Source organism: Bidens hawaiensis, unplaced genomic scaffold (genome assembly GCF_021521415.1).
Source record: "Bidens hawaiensis isolate Kalapana, Puna unplaced genomic scaffold, B.hawaiensis_p1.1 tig00052276_1, whole genome shotgun sequence".
In the NCBI taxonomy this organism is placed as follows: Eukaryota; Viridiplantae; Streptophyta; class Magnoliopsida; order Asterales; family Asteraceae; genus Bidens; species Bidens hawaiensis.
Genome location: NW_027499391.1, coordinates 51,886 through 68,268, shown reverse-complemented (window position 1 = coordinate 68,268; position 16,383 = coordinate 51,886). Strand labels below are relative to the sequence as shown.

Sequence of the window (16,383 nt, the reverse complement as noted above, 5' to 3'; positions counted from 1 at the left end):
TCTTTGTTGGCTGAAGTGTTGGATGAACTTCTGCTGGAAGTCTGCCCAATCGTAGATGTGGTGGACCGGTAGACGATCGAACCACGCTCTAGCTGCCCCAACAAGCGTCATTTGGAACATGTAACACCACGTAGGTTCCGTCCAATTACTGACGGTTGCCCCCGCTATGAATCTGTTCAAATGATCATCTGGATCAGATATACCATCGTAAGTGCCGATGTTAGACATCTGTTTGGCACTTTTCGGGGCGATTGCTTCCGCAATGTCCCTTGCAAATTTGGACGTTCCCGCATTTGCAGCAGTTGGTCTGAAGGTTTTGGAGAAGTCACGTGGGTTTCCACCCGCGTTTTTTGGTTTGAAGGTTTCTCCAAAATGCCTTCTTGGTGGGGAGTCCGTTTCCTTACGCTTCCCTTTCGCCCTATGACGAGGGTTTGCGTCACTATCGGATTCCTCCGAATCATCGTCCAATTACTCGCCGAATTCATCAGCCTGTTGGAGTGAACGTAAGCGTTCATTCAACTCAGCTTGGAATTCTTTTTGACGTGCTTCCGCCCACGCTTTAACTTCATCGAGTGTTTGGCGGGGGAGCTTCGTCCGTTGTCTCTCTAACTGGGTATCGGTGAATCCCAGTGAAAGATTATTTACTGCACTTGCCCCAGCTCGGGTAACTGGGGTAGTGTTCGTAAATTTTACTGCACTTGCCCCGGTTTGGGTAACCGGGGTAGTGTTCGTAAAAACTGTGTAGTCGCCGGTACTTCCCCCAGTAGCTGGGGTCGTGGTTACCGGGGTTTCTTGGTCACTCGTTGGTTTTGGGACCGGATTAACTTTAACCATCTTTCCAGAAGTTTTGAGAAAACTGAGATAATTAAGTTCTCGCTTTTATGCACGGATGGCGCCAATGAAGAAACACTAATCGACCCCGGGCAGATTACGGATAATCTGGGGGTTAAATAGATGTTTCCCACGAGGGGTTAGATCCGGCAAAGATGGTTCTTCTTATAACCAGCAAAACAGACACTGTGAGCTCGTCACTGAGAAGGGGGGGTACCTCCTTGTGACCACCCTCCGGCGTGAGAATCAGACTAGATTGCTCTTGAATATAAGTGTATATTAAGAGAATGACTAGAGCAGATATCAGGTAATATATCAAGATATGAGATATGAGATAAGATGATACCATTCCAAGGTGTTGGAGTATTTATAGCCGAAGGTAGGTTTCCAAGCAGGTACAGCCGGCTGAATAATGTTCCTGTTCTGCCAACTGTGGGCTACGCACATGCCATGCTGGTGGTTGGTGGATAGGCAGCGGCTGATAGTGACCAGGCCGGCTGTGTACTATTCCTGTTCCACCAACTGCAGGCCATGCCATGCACGTCTTCCGACAGGTTGGTGAGTAGGCAGCGGCTAATAGTGACATACAGTACAAGAGCGTGCTGCTCGTCATACTGCTGTCAGTGAGCTGTCATATCCTTGATCAGATCTTTTGTCCATACCTCGTCAGGTACAGTACAAAAGATCCTCCAGTATCATACAGACTGGCTCATTTGGGCGGGAGTTCTCCCGGCTTTGTGCGGGAGTGTTCCCGGCTTGCTCACTCCTTCTTCAGGTGACATTACTGAATTATTTAAGAGTTAAGTGCCTTGTGCGTGTAGCTTTGCTGCGCAGGTAGCCTTCCCTGATGGCTTGTATCCGCAGCTGCGGGAACAGGCAGAGTACTTCACCATTGGGAGGCTTTTCCTGCGGGAACAGCTTGCGTACTGCGCGTAAGGACGTCAAGTCTCTGAGCATGGTGGGTCCTGCGGACCCAATTGGTTTCTGCGCAGACGTCCCTCTTAAAGGCGAGTCTTGCGGGTCCAACTGGGCTCTGCTGGGACCTACCTCTTCAACATTATATGCACACATATTATAATTACACATTAACAAAGTATTGATGCTTGACAGGGTACGCGTTCTAAACGCTTCAATCATTTCTTCCAATTAAATTATTCTTGTAGCTTTATCAACTTAAAAGGAATATTAAATACCTCATGAGTCTTTTATCCATACACTATTTGGTAGACACGTTACTTTTCTTATTCCTTAAGAATTACTTCGATAACTAGGAAACACATATCAAATAAAACCACATATAAATATGGCAATAAAACTAATTTTAAACATGTGAACTAATACCTTAATTCAATTATCACAACAATACAAAGATGTCTTGAGAGTTTAGATTTGATGAAGATTTAAACGTACAAAGCCACTATTACAACATTTGGATTGTGTGCAACAGTGGATTGTGTTGATAAGAAAAAAACACTTGAATATAATTACTATGTAGACCAAAAACAGGATCCCAAGCGAGTTTTTAATTTAAAAATATTTATATAGTTATTATATATAAAATTATGATTGAAATTAAGGAATATATATTAATATTATATACAAAAGCTATGATTATAAATACATATGTAAATAATTATAAACTGATTAAATAATTAAAAATAATAAACAAGCTAAGCTCAAGTTTGAAAAATTACTTGTGAGACGGGCTCGAACACTCTTAAGTAAAAAACGAACCGAGTGCCTTAACGAGCTTGGTCACGTCTCAAGTTGTTGACGCCCCTAATCATAAGGAACGATTGTTTACGCAAGTCAAATGAAACTGAAACAAGTGGATGAAAGTAAATTAAAGGAAGTGCTTTTATTAGTAATCTTTTATAAGATCAATGTGTAGTCATAACTCTTCATATATGGACGTTTTGCGATACGTGACATCTCAGTTAGTAATGAGACATTTTACCAACATTTGCAAAAAGTAGTGCAGTAGTAAAAGACCCCATAATTCAATGATTACATGATTATTATTATTTTTTAATTTTTAATATAAATAAAGATTCAAATGTGAAATGTGAAGTCATAAAACCTTGATTGGTCAAATTCTCCCTCACCTGGTGCTTAGTAGAAAACTCTTCAAGCCAAAACTCAACCCAAACGCTCTCGAGGATGATGTTCTCTGGGGTTTTCGGTAGGAGACAAAGCCCATTATGCATGGTCTAACAATAGCAATATCATATACTTGTATTTGACCAAAAATACAAGTGTAATCATTAGTTTTCCCAATATAGCAACATATAAATTAATAAATAGATAATATCAACTTATACATTTGTGTATAAAATACAAAGTTTAATCATTAAATTTCCTAAACTCGCTCGTATCAGATACGGAAGAATCAACTAGATTCTTATATTAAAACATGATTAATAAATCATTTGCCGGTAACCTCTTGTCACAATTAATTAACCGAAAATGACAGCCCACTAACCCACCCACCCCTAAATATGTGAACTACTTCATTCAATTCACGTTCACACTCATTACAAAAACCAAAACACAAGCCATCATCTTTCCAACCATCACAATCCTTACAACTTAAATAAACAACCCTCAATTCATCTCCTTTTTATCATCTTTCTTTCTTTCTTGATCATCATTACCCATTAAAAGTCTTGAAACTTGTCACATGGGTTTTGTCTAGATTGCAGTTTTGTTACATGGGTTTTGTTGATTTCGCCCCAAATTGAAAGAAAGATCATAAAAATCGGATCTTTTTCTGGTGTTAATGGACCGCATCCGTGGATCTTTGCATATTGTTTTCACCCTTGTGTTTCTTGTTTTTTGCTTTCACACCCTGACCCATGATCGGAGCTCCATGGGGAGAACCCGGGTCGGGTTTCTTACCACGGATAAGTTGTCCATCACAACCCCACCTGATTGCACTGGACTGAATCAGCATGAGGGTTTTGAAAGTGAATGTGAGTTCTTGATGGCTTACCCTCAATGTAACTCTGATGGGTGTTTTAATTATTTGAGTTTCTTTTACTGTTCTTGTCAAAAGCATAATTCTGTTGGGTATATTGTGCTTGTTGTTTGGTTAGCTGCTCTGTTTTATCTGTTGGGAAACACTGCTGCTGATTATTTCTGTTGTTCTCTTGAAAAGTTGTCTAATTTGTTGAGGTTATCACCTACTTTAGCTGGGGTGACTTTGCTTCCATTAGGGAATGGTGCTCCTGATGTGTTTGCTAGCATAGCGGCTTTCGCGGGTACGGATAATGGTGATGTTGGACTTAGTAGTATTCTGGGTGGGGCGATTTTCGTGACGTGTATCGTTGTTGGGACGATTTCGGTTTGTGTGTCGGATCAGGTTGTGAGTGTTGATAAGAAGTGTTTTGTTAGAGATGTTTCTGTGCTGCTGTTTGCTGTTGTGTCTCTTGCTGTGATCTTGCTTATTGGGAGTGTTAGTATAGGTGGCGCGATCGCGTTTGTTTCGATTTATGTTGTTTATGCTACGTTAGTTGCTGCTAACGAGTTCTTTAGGCGAAAAGTTGGTGTTTTGAAAGGGGAGACTTGTGTCCCCTTATTATCTGTTACGCAAATAGATGATGATCTTGAAAATCTTGAAAGTAAGGATCATGAATCGGATCGTGTGTCGGTTGCAGAATCTGATGATGTGCCGCATTTGATTGAGTCCAAGGTTCCACATTGGATGTGGAGTTCGAATGTTGCAATCTATTCGGAGGTTGTTGGACAAGGTTCAGAAGATGTCACAAACCATATTTGGGGATGGAATGATGACGTGTCGATTCATGAGAGTAAAGATAAAGATTCGTCCTTTTCGTGTTCCAAGTTGGTTTCATGGTTAGAGTTACCGCTAACACTTCCAAGAAGCTTAACAATTCCCATAATAGAAGAAGAAAGATGGTCAAAGGGTTACGCGGTTGCCAGTGTTACATTTGCACCTTTGCTTTTAGCGTTTCTTTGGAACACCGAACACAACGAGAGTCAAAGTCAACTAGCCATAGGTCTTATCTACTTAGCTGCTGCGGTTCTTGGGTGCGTGTTAGGTGGTGTAGCCTTCATATGCACCCGACCGGACCAACCGCCTCAGAAGTGGTTGCTTCCATGGGTTCTTGGTGGTTTCTTTATGAGTATAGTTTGGTTCTACATGATAGCTAACGAGTTGGTAGCATTATTAGTGGCATTTGGGTTAATATTTGGGATCAACCCATCGATACTTGGGTTGACGGTTTTAGCATGGGGTAATTCAATGGGTGACTTAATGTCAAATGTAGCATTAGCGGTCCATGGAGGTGAAGGTGTGCAGATAGCCGTGTCTGGATGCTACGCAGGTCCTATGTTCAACACGCTTGTTGGCTTGGGGATTTGTATGCTAATTGGATCATGGTCACAGAGGCCCGGATCTTATACAATGTCAGGTGATGTTGGGCTTTTTTGTAACGTAGGGTTTCTAATACTCGGCTTGCTTTGGGCACTAGTAATGTTGCCTAGAAACGGTATGCAGTTAACCAAGTCGTTTGGGCTAGGTCTTATGGTGATTTACGTCATGTTTCTAGGAACACGATTAGGGATGTCTATAGGTTCTGGATCACTTGACAATGGTAAATGATAAAACGGTTGTAGCACGTAACTATTAACGGTTTGGCGAAGGAGTAGATATGTTTTATAGGGTATAGGTTTGTATACATAATATATGCTTACATAGTATGTTTGTAGTTCCTTTAATTTGTATAGTTATTGGATGGTTTTATCTTATCATAGCTGTTGTTTTACTTCTATTATTGTCTTAACTAGCGAGTAGCGGGTATGTAATTTTATTTGGTTCAATCAATAGGAGGTGTTTTCGGTTTGGTTTCGTGACGGGTTGTTTTGTTATATCTTCATATCGGTTGTTTTTTTCCTCCCCTCGAAACAGGACCTGAACAATTTGATTTGCTGATTGGTTTTGAAAACCAGCTGATAACAAATGCATAATTTCATTGAATTATTAATTTGTGTAATTATTGTAGATGAAGTGAATGATTTAACCTTATTTTATAACTGGTTGTGATTTAAGTACAAGAAACTTTATTTAATCCTTTAAATGACAAGACACCTGAATGGTAAAAATCCTTGATAACTTATCAAGCTAAGGACTAGCCATAGTAATTAACTTTTGGGATTCACAAATCAATTGTATTTGGTACGCAAATAAAGTTAAGGGAAGTAAATACAATATTTATATTTTAACCTTGACAAAATCATGAAAATAACTAATATACGTGCATGCATAATATAGAGAGAAAAAAAAAACTACATTTTTAGTTAGGGGTGTGTATATAACCGAAAAAACCAATCTAAAACTAAAATTCCCGAATCAACAAACCGAAACAAAAACCAACGATTTGGTTTTTTGTTTTCGTAAAAATCAAGCTTTCGTTTCAGTTTTGGTTTTACATATAATAAAATTCAAAAAAACAAATCAAACCGAATATATAGACTTTTATACTTTTTATATATAAAAAAACTTTCAGTAATCTATAAGAAGTTAATAAAGCATCTGACCCAAATATTTTGCCCAAATGTATATAAATAATGAATTACTGTAACTTAACCCAAAAAATTAGGCCCAAATTTAGTATTTTAAGTCAATTTTATTCCGCCCAAAAGGCAAAACATAACACACCAAACTGAAAACAGAAAATGAGCAGTTTTTAAAAATTTAAAACCAAAATTTCAGTTTATGATTCAGTTTTAACTCAAAGCCAACCCATACACGCCCTTACTTTTACTGATACGGTTACGTATCATTTAATATGTGAAAATAAAATTCATTTTTATACATACATTTTTAAACGGCCAACGAATCATTCAAATTGTGCTACTTGCTAAAGTCACTACATCGGGATACACTCGTCTTTTGATTCAGAAAAAACCACCACTTAAGGCTAACGTCTGTGAACATTCTTCCGAAAGATAAATCCCGTTCAGTTTAAGGATCCAACTGGTGAAAGTACCTACTTGCGTAGTCTCTTATCATCACCATACACAAATCTAAAATCAGACGTATCATTTAATATATATATATATATATATATATATATATATATATATATATATATATATATTACACAATCTGTAAATATATATATATATATATATATATATATATATTTACAGATTGTGTCTTTGTCGTTAATTTGGAGTTAAGCCGCATAGAGTTCTCTGGGAGCTGCACACAAAACGAAACAAAAAGATTAAAAACAAAAGAGTAGTTAATAGAGTGTAGAGGCTGCAATTAATAATAAAATGAGATATTTTATGAGGATTAAAGGCATATTCATCGAGTTTTGATGGTTGAGAATATTCTGAGAATATATAATAATATTATCTAGTTTGATATTGTGCAAAGTTGAAGGAGAAGAGACAATATGCTGGAATGGCAGTTATTGTATTTAGCTCTTTAGCTTCTTGTTATTTTCATAATATTTAATAATATCCCGTCGTTACAAAAAGGAAAAAAAAAAAAATTTCTCTCTCTGTTTTTTTTCTTCTAACAAAAGCCAAATTTCATTAAATGTTATCACACATTTCAATAAAAGCATACGTTCTTCTATGCTAGTGCCACTTGCCACACTTTTTTTGAATGGCATTTGTCGCACTTTTGCATTGCTTACAAAAATGCTAGTTATTTTGTAATAAAACAACTAATAGATTTATGAGTAGCAATAAGCAATCCTTACACAACTTGTTTAAACAAATTAAAAGTATTTATTCACACTACATAAAATGGCTATATAACTACTAAAGAGAAGTTTAGTTCGATGAGCCAACCACTATTTTGATTAGTTTTTTTTGTGAACACTATTAAACACCAAAATGCAGAGGATGAAAGTGACTTCAAATACTAATGAATTTAGGTTTTCCTATACTTAACTCACATGAAGTTTGCACTCTTTATCATCTTCATGATCTTATTGATGAATGCTTTTTTGTTATTATAAATGATATCATTTTTGTTCGTTATATACACTAACAAGTGGTAAGAATCACCACATGAAAACTTTATTTCTAATCGAATAGGAGAGTAGGCTTTTATGAATGTCAAGTAGATCCCGTATAGGAAAGTATAGATATGCCATATATGGGAGCTTGCACCTTTGGCCAACTAATTGTCAAATAGTGATCACCGTACACCATGTTATAAGTATATGATCCTCGGAATTCGAAAATATCATTGCAGAAAGGACACCGTTCCGCACCTATTATAGCATTACTTTGGACATATACCGTCAATGACAGATCTAGAACAAAATGAGGGGTAACGTTCAAATTTTTTTTACCGTATTTCATACAATGTAAACTGAACAAAATAGAAACACTATTGGACGTAATTTCTATCTTAATAGGCCTATCACGTGTAGGTGACTGGGTTGAACCTATTTGGGCCCATGGAATTCATTAATGTTGTAATGGGGTTACGGGATTGCAAGTTAGGTTAGTCTATATAAACCGAGTTATGGTTAGACATTAGAGACACACACGAGATGTAACCGAGTTAGGGTTCATCTAGAGAAACATGAGTTGTGTGTAATAGGGTGAAGAGGTAGGTCCCAGCAGAGCCCAGTTGGACCCGCAAGACTCACCTCAAAGAGGGACGTCTGCGCAGTTGAACCCGCAAGACTCGCCTTCAACAGGGACGTCTGCGCAAAGGCTAAACTCGCAAGACTCACCTTGAAGAGACGTCTGCGCAGAAACCAACTGGATCCGCAGGACCCACCATGCTCAGAGACGTGACGTCCTTACGCGCAGTACGCAAGCTGTTCCCGCAGGAAAAGCCTCCCAATGGTGAAGTACCCCGCCTGTTCCCGCAGCTGCGGATACAAGACATCAGGGAAGGCTACCTGCGCAGCAAGGCTACACGCACAAGGCACTTAACTCTTAAATAATTCAGTAATGTCACCTGAAGAAGGAGTGAGCAAGCCGGGAAAACTCCCGCACAAAGCCGGGAAAACTCCTGCCCAAATGGGCCAGTCCGTACGATACTGCAGGATCTTTTGTACTGTACCTGACGAGGTATGGACAAAAGATCTGACCAAAGATACGACAGCTCACTGACAACAGTATGACGAGCAGCACGCTCTTGTACTGTATGTCACTATCAGCCGCTGCCTACTCACCAACCTGTCGGAGGACGTGCATAGCCTGCAGTTGGTGGAACAGGAATAGTACACAGCCGGCCTGGTCACTATCAGCCGCTGCCTACCCACCAACCACTAGAATGGCATGTGCGTAGCCCACAGTTGGCAGAACAGGAATACTATTCAGCCGGCTGTACCTTCTTGGAAACCTACCTTCGGCTATAAATACTCCAAATGGTATGGACACATTACATTACCTTATCACATCTTATCTTTTCTAGCAATCTCTTAATATACACTTATATTCAAGAGCAATCTAGTCTGATTCTCACGCCGGAGGGTGGTCACAAGGAGGTACTCCCCCCCTTCTAAGTGACGAGCTCACGGTGTCTGTTTTGCAGGTCACCAAAAGAACCATCTTTGCCGGACATAACCCCTCGTGGGAAACATCTATTTAACCCCCAGATTATCCGTAATCTGCTCGGGGTTGATTAGTGTTTCTTCATTGGCGCCATCCGTGCATAAAAGCTAGAACTAATTCTCAGTTTTTTCAAAACCTCCGAAAAGATGGTTAACGTTACTCAGGTCCCCAGGCCAGAGAGTAACCAAGAAACCCCGGTAACCACAACCCCAGCTACTGGGGGGAATACCGGCGAATACACACATTTTACGAACACTACCCCGGTTACCCAAGCCGGGGCAAGTGCAGTAAATTTTACGAACACTACCCCGGTTACCCGAGCCGGGGCAAGTGCAGTAAACAATCCTCCCCTAGGATTCATTGATACCCAGGTGGAAAGACAACAGACGAGGCCCCCCCGCCAAACACTTGAACAAGTTAAAGCGTGGGCGGAAAAACGTCAAAGGGAATTCCAAGCTGAGTTGGATGAACGCTTACGTTCACTCCAACAGGCTGACGAATTCGGAAGCACTCAACAGCTCAACATGAGCAATGAGTGCGAGTACTTGGACGATGATTCGGAGGAATCCGAAACCGACATAAACCCTCGCCATAGGGCGAAAGGGAAGCGTAAGGACACGGACTTCCAACCGAGAAGGAATTTGGGAGAAACTTTCAAACCAAAAAACTCGGGTAGAAACCCACGTGACTTCTCCAAAGCTTTTAGACCAACTGTTGCAAATGCGGGAACGTCCAAGTTTGCAAGGGACATTGCGGAAGCAATCGCCCCGAAGAGTGCCAAGCAGATGCCCAACATCGGCACTTATGATGGTATATCCGACCCAGACGATCATTTGAACAGATTCATAGCGGGGGCAACCGTCAGCAATTGGACGGAACCCACGTGGTGTTATATGTTCCAGATGACGCTAGTTGGAGCGGCTAGAGCGTGGTTTGACCGTCTACCGGTCCACCACATCTATGATTGGGCAGACTTCCAACAGAAGTTTAGCCAACACTTCAGCCAACAAAGAAAGTATACCGAAGAGCAATGGACAATCCTCAATTGCATTCGAGAGGAAGATGAATCTTTGCTAGACTTCATCACTCGCTTCAACTCAAAGAAGCTAAGTCTGGGTAGTATTAGCGAAGATCTTGTTCGCGCTGCTTTCATCCAGGGCACAAAAGACCCAGAGCTCATCCGCACCTTAACGGGTAAAGATGGCATGCCATCCGCATGGGATGCCATCATGACAGCAGCTAAACGCTTCGCAGAAACGGAAAAGCAACTGGGTAGAGATCTTCCCCAGAGCACAAACCTCTACACCCAGAAAACAAGAGAAAACAATGTCCTTACCGCCCGACTAAACAAAAAGAGGAAGCTAGGCATTTGGCAGTCAAGGGTAAACTTTGACACCTCATCCGGCTCGCACCCTCGGTTAGGCGGAAAGGATAACATGCCGTCATCAAACCGGAACTCCAGATGGACGCCACTCACCAAAAGCGTCACCGAGATATTCGACACCGAGAGACTCCCATGGCCAAAGGCTCCAATAATCCGAGAGCGTCACAACGCTGATCAGAGCAAATTCTGTGACTTCCACAGGACAAGAGGCCACAACACCGAGGAATGCGTAGACTTGAAGGACATCGTCGAAGCATTTGTCAGAGATGGGACGCTCACGCACCTCGTGGCGTAATGAACACTGAGCAGGCTAATGCGTGTAGAACCCCAGTTGGGGAAAACACAAATAAAACTGCAGCTTCAATGTCGGAGACTACATACTGCGTAAACAACGAGATTCCGAACCAAGTGCATATCGGCTCGAAAGGCTCGATGACACTCCCAAGAACATGGAAGGGAGCTCAATTACACAGTCTGCATGTAGATCAATTCCAAACTTGTAAAAGAAAAGACCCAGAGCCACTTCTAATGGAAATGATTCTCCTTATCACATTGACGCTGATGGTCTTACATTTATACTTAATGAACTTTCCACACTGATATGCCGGTCTTCACCGCATACATAAGTGGGAAAACAAGTCGTTGCATGTGGAAGGCGGCAAAACCCGCATAAACACAAAACGACAAATTTTTAAAGAAAATATAAGGAAAGCCTTCACGCAGGTCAGTCATAGGTAAAGTTTGATCATCCTACTAAATGAAAGTGCCGGTCCTAACCGCACAAATCATGATAGAGGACACCGAACTAACCTATTGACAACCGCGCGTCGAACGGTTAATTTATTCAAAACACTGATATGCCGATTTTCACCGCATAAATAAGTGTGAAGAAATCGTTGCGTGTGGAAGGCGGCAAAATCCGCATAAACACAAAAAATGGCAAACCTTCACGCAGGTCAGTCATAGGTGAAGTTCGGTCATCCCACTAAATGAAAGTGCCGGGCCTAACCGCACAAATCATGATAGAGGAAACTGAACTTTAACCTATTGACAACCGCGCGTCGAACGGTTAACTTATTCAGAACACTTTGAAAATATCTTCAAGGAAAAAATGAGGAAAACCTCCACGCAGGTCAGATATAGGTAAAGTTTAGCAATCCTACTAAGTCCAAGTGACGGTCTTACCCGCACAATCACGAAAGATGAAGCAAAACTTTAACCTATTATCTGCCACGTTGATAGGTTAACTTATTCAAAGTACTTAAGAAATTGCTAAGTTAAACTAAAGTATGCACAAGCAAATCATATATTGATTATGCGGCAAAACAAGTGCCAAATTAAACTATAATATGCATGAGCAAGTCGTATAACGTTTATAAAGCAAGAGTGACGGTCCTACCCGCACAAAAGATTTACATTCCATAAAAATTCAAGTATTACAAGAATGGCCAGGTATCTACCCGCCTACAAGAGTGTAAATCTATACAAAAACATAAACCTATCCTAACAGTGGGAAGGGATCTAAAGGTTCAAGCTTCAGGACCACTCCCTCCAAACCCACTTGTACCCGCACCATCAGTTGGCTGTGGCGGTTCAAGGAAGGTCTTGAGAATGGTTAACCCATCATCAGTAGCAGCAACTTCGTTCACCTTCTCCACCACTGGATGCGGGAAGGCAGCATACTAGTTCACTGCTTGGTCATAAGCAGCTTCAGTATCCACATCATATAAAGGGAAGTTGGAAGGCGGGATGCCCTTCTCAACGAACCCTAGACCAAGCAGGAAGCCAGCCTTTTCCCCATCCTCATGAGAAGCGTTGAGGGCTGCGCCCATGGCATCGTCGTATGATGTGTCCGTGAAGACCCGATGCACAACCTACAAAACAAAAATACAAGTATCAAAACCTTTTCCAAGTATAAAGAAAAGCGTGAAGACATTATGAAGCTAAGCTTACCTGCGACAACGCTTCTTGTAGAAGCCATTCCTTGGTAACCAGAGCCTCCTGGAGGGCAGCTTGAGCTTGGTTACGGGCGCGTTCGGCTTCACTTTTGTTAAGGTTGGCAAGCAACACTTCCTTAGCAGCAGCCACTTCAACGCTCTTTAGCTGACGCTCAGTATGGTCAAGCATACCCCTCTGGTCCAAGATTTCTTGAAGCTTCTTGGCGTCTTCCATAGCCAAGGCGTCATGAGCCTGCTGGAGCCTCTCTAATTTGGCTTTGAGCTCCTCATTCTCGGTGCGTAGAGGCTCAGCAACAGCTTCAGCCCTGGTGGCCCTCTCAGTTGCGTTCCGAGCGGTTTCCTTAGCCAACCGAAGCTGTTCGTTAACAGCTTGGGCAGCCTTGGAACGGACCTCGAGACGGGCCTGAACTTCAACCTCAAGGGCCTTGAAGGCCTTCTCCTTCTCCGCAGCAACGGCGGAGAGCCTCCTGTTCTCCTCCCGGACAGCCCGCGCCGGAGCTACTTCTTGGATACGAGCTGCTTTTAACTTGTCGTTTTCACGACAAAGCAGCTCGACGCGCAGTTGCACTCGGGCAAGGAGAATTCGAAGCTCGTTTGTCAGCCTACCCTCCTGGTAGCTTGACATAGCTTCTCCCAGTGCACCACTGGGGGCGGCGTGGCGCGCCCACTCGACGCAGTCCACAGCCGTCCGAAGAGTGGTTCCCCGGCGGATGTTCCACCGCGGAACAAACACCTCTTTCGAATCCGACACTGCAAAAACAAAAAGGCAGTTAGGAAAAGATGATAAAAAAAACATAACAGGCCAAAATAACCCTACGCACCTGTAGGGTCGACGACGGCCTGTAGCCGCCAAACCCATCACCCGAACCTAACGGATATCCATCCAAGAGGTCAGGCAGATGGGAAGGAGGCAGAGATTGGCTAGACGCCCCAACCCCAAACATGCCTGCTGAACCGGCCGGGGGCGAGGTGGTCGCCGGTGCCGGAGGCGTGGTTGAAGCCGCCGTTGTAGGAACCAACGGAGGTGAACTCACAACCGTGGTCGCCGCTGCGGAAGAGCCCGCAGAAAAACTCACCGCAGGCTCAGTGAAGGAATCAGTGAATATGGCACTGACAGCCGGCGGAGACGACGTCACAGTTGGAACAGTTGCCTCAACCGAGTGAGCAACTGAACCAACACTTGAAGCAGGCGCAGCCGCCTGGGTCATCGCCTCGGGTAGGTTGACCAAACCTACCGTCATGGGTCCAGAAGTGCTCCTCCCCGCTCTACCCTGGAATGCGGTTGCATCCACGCCTGCATGAAGACAACATATTTAAATATAATGGCAGAAAGATATGAAGTTAAAGTTAAAGTTTACACTTACGAGTCCTCTTGAGCTTGAAGGTGCGAATAGGCGGGGACGAACCCGACGGAGCCGGCCTCTTCACGCCGGTCACCGTCGTTGTACTAGGCTGCCCGGAGGTGACAGCTGTCTCAACCTCCGGAACAGTGGTCTCATCACCAACAGGGTTCCCCGCCACCTCTTCACTCTCGGTCTCCGACTCTGACCGATTCCCCTGATCGGCAGTGGAGGCAACCTTCGCCTTGCCCTTCCAGCCGGCAGCCTTCTTCTTCCTCGCCAAGAAAGGACCATCTGCGGATTCCTCATCAGAAGATGACAAAATTAGAGGAATTCCCGCAGAGGTTTGAGCATTGAGAGGGCGAGGGTCAAAAAGTTCTTTACCTGGCCGCCTGGCACTCAGGATCTCGTAGCCTGGCGGGTAGACCTCCACAAACCGATCCGCCGTTTGCTCAAGGATGGGCAACTCGTTCTCATCTAGAGCACGAGTACCCATCCGAGCGGGACCATCACTCTCTCGCGGCTGCAGGAGAGACTGCAAGTCGTTTCCCTCTGAAAACAAAAAGAAAAAACGGTTAGAACAAAAACCCTAAATTAACGGATAATATGAAGCATACCGTAAGGGACAGAGTTCAAACCGTATTCGAGGACGATGGGAATATGTGACGCCTCCTTCCACACCCGGCTCATCCCGAGCATTACCATCCCGGACTCCGCAAAGCGGTAAACCGGAGACTGGATCCGGGAAACCTTGGAGAATCATTCCGCCTCCTGGTAGTTGGAGGCGTGAAGGTTCGGGAGAGCTCTCCCGTTCTTGAACGTCATCGCTATGGGGACGACGCGAGCGGAGATACAGAAGAACTCCCGCTTCCAAGATCGAAGACTGCGCTCGGTAGCGCAGATCTTCAAACCCTTGATCCGATTGACCAAGGTATACCACCCCTGGATGCACCTCCAGGAATAGAAGGTCATCAGGCGGTCAACATGGGGCTCCACACCCAGAATGAGACACACCCACTCGAAATGGCGGATCTTGGCGATCGCCATTGGGTGTACCTCAGTCAGATGCACACCGTGTCTCTCCAGAACACGGTATACAAACTTCGTCAATGGGAACCTGAGATTCCAATAGACGAAGAATGCAGCGTACACCCCTATCTTGCCCTTGGGGGCATCGTACACCGTCTGATGAGGTGCAGGAAACTCAGGCTCGAAAGGCTCGAGCATGAACTTCCTGATGACGTACTGATAGAGGTCGACCGGAAGAGCACACTAGCACTCGCCAGCAGTACTCTTGTCATCCTGTCCGACGTGGATGACGGATTCTCGAGGTATACATCGGACTCCTCGACAGTAACCTCAGGATCATGAGAAGACATGTTTTGGATGTTAACAAGAACGATTTCAGGAGAATGCTCGACAGAAAAGTTAGAGTATTCGCCGGAAATCGTTTAGAAGAAGAAGAGAGGTGAAACTGTGAGTTGAGATGCAACCTCTCCTCCCTTTATATACTCATCGCAATGAATGCGATGAATTTAATGCGGAAGAGAGAGGAAAACGCTGGTGCAATGAAACTATGACACGTGGAAAAAGCAAGCTGGCAACAGCTGTTGACCAAGACGCGTGCCGTAAACTTCGCGGCCACGCGCCCGAAAACTTGCGCCCACGCGCCTGAAAAAGCGTCTGGAATGACCATATACTGTCACGTCGTCATAACTTCCTGCACGTCCTGACACTGTCAGAAGAAACCGTCGGACGACGTTTCAACAGTTTGGACTGTTCTTATCCTTTCACCAACTCATCGAATTTCAAAAAGATTCAAAAAGATTCAAAAGTAAGCGGGACTATACCCCTTACCTTGGCAACCAAGTAACTATAAGACAGGTGCGAGTACAGTGTTAAGGCAAAACCCTTCACAAATTGATTCGATACATTGCTGTGAGATACATCTAGGAACCTATAATTCGTATTAGAGCTTTGGCTCAACTTTTGGGGTTTTTTGATCTTTCTTTTCGGATTTTGATCGTGTTAGTTTGTAGATCTGAGTTTGGTTTCGTGTTTGCTACTAGATTTAGTGTGTTTTGGATCATGTTCTTGCTTAATACGGACTAGATCTGAGATTTGGTGTTCTTGGTTGTTTCGGTTTTGAAACCGAATTTAAAAGGGGGAAAATGAGTGACTTCTTGTGGGTGGTTAAAAGAAAAGGATTGTGAGTTGGAACCTAGAAATCATGCATTTTAAAGATCTGGTGACATTTGGGAATTTTAAGTAGTTTGTGATTCTTGGATCGTATAAGGTTGTTCTCTAAAATGCC

The 16,383-nt window shown here is 43.2% G+C and overlaps 1 pseudogene; it reads left to right on the top strand.

Moving 5' to 3' along the window:
• Positions 1-3,471: 3,471 nt before the first annotated feature.
• LOC143599515 (cation/calcium exchanger 4 pseudogene) lies at positions 3,472-5,635 on the top strand (annotated as a pseudogene).
• The last annotated feature ends 10,748 nt before the right edge of the window (positions 5,636-16,383 follow it).